Source organism: Salvelinus namaycush, chromosome 21 (genome assembly GCF_016432855.1).
Source record: "Salvelinus namaycush isolate Seneca chromosome 21, SaNama_1.0, whole genome shotgun sequence".
NCBI lineage: Eukaryota > Metazoa > Chordata > Actinopteri > Salmoniformes > Salmonidae > Salvelinus > Salvelinus namaycush.
In genome coordinates, this window is record NC_052327.1 from 29,330,770 (window position 1) to 29,332,009 (window position 1,240).

The window sequence follows — 1,240 nt, forward strand, 5'->3', positions numbered from 1 at the left end:
ATGTGGAGGATGAGGGCTGCAGTAGATATCTCAGATAGGGGGGGAGTGAGGCCTATACAGAGGGGTTTACAGAGATGACCAGTTTACAGAAGAGTATAGAGTGCAGTGATGTGTCCTATAAGGATAATTGGTGGCAAATCTGATGGCTGAATGGCAAAGAACATCTAGCCTCTCGAGAGCACCCTTACCTGCCGATCTATAAATTATATCTCCGTAATCTAGCATGGGTAGGATGGTCATCTGAATCAGGGTTAGTTTGGCAGCTGGGGTGAAAGAGGAGCGATTACGATAGAGGAAACCAAGTCTAGATTTAACTTTAGCCTGCAGCTTTGATATGTGCTGAGAGAAGGACAGTGTACCGTCTAGTCATACTCCCAAGTACTTGTATGAGGTGACTACCTCAAACTCTAAGCCCTAAGAGATAGTAATCACACCTGTGAGGAGAGGGGCATTCTTCTTACCAAACCACATGCCCTTTTTGTTGGAGATGTTCAGAACAAGGTTAAGGGTATAGAAAGCGTGTTGGACACTAACATGAGGTGGGATAGTTCAGCTGGTATCTGATACAGACACATGATGGTGAGCAGTCGAAGAGCTCTGTCTCAAACTGTGCTGCTGCAGACTGAAACCGAGCCGCAGTGTCCCCAGGGATTTAAGCTGTCTCAAATGAAATGTAACACTCATTCCTCCGTCCCTCCCCTTCTGGAAACTTTGCAGTGCACACTAGATGAGAGCCCAAATTGGCTGCACACAAATGTCCTGGCAGGGCTACTTTTTTCTCTCAATTCCATGGCTTCCCCTCCATGTATAAAAGCTGAATAAACAGTTACTCTGGATACTCTCTTGACTGATGCCATTTTTCATGAGGGTTTAAACTGTGTTGAACCAGAGTGATTAAACGATGTGGCTAAACTCTACTCTCTATTACTCTGAGAGCTTGGCTGTCCATTCTTCCGGTGTACTGTTCACCCAGCAGCTCTAGTTGCAGAGACTGACCCAGAGACCTGGCTGGTTGAGGGAGTGGGATCCTGGGATAGCAAGCTTCAAGAGTTTTACGCCCTTTCCCAGTTTCTTTAATGTGACTCGTGATATGAATGTTCCTCTCAGCATCCTCAGGAGATAATGACAATAATTATATGCTGTTATCTCTAACAGTGTGGCCTCAGGGCAGGGATCACTCAGACCACACCACCGCCACTGGATGTCTATTGATTCTCACGTCTATGCATTCAGACAGTTG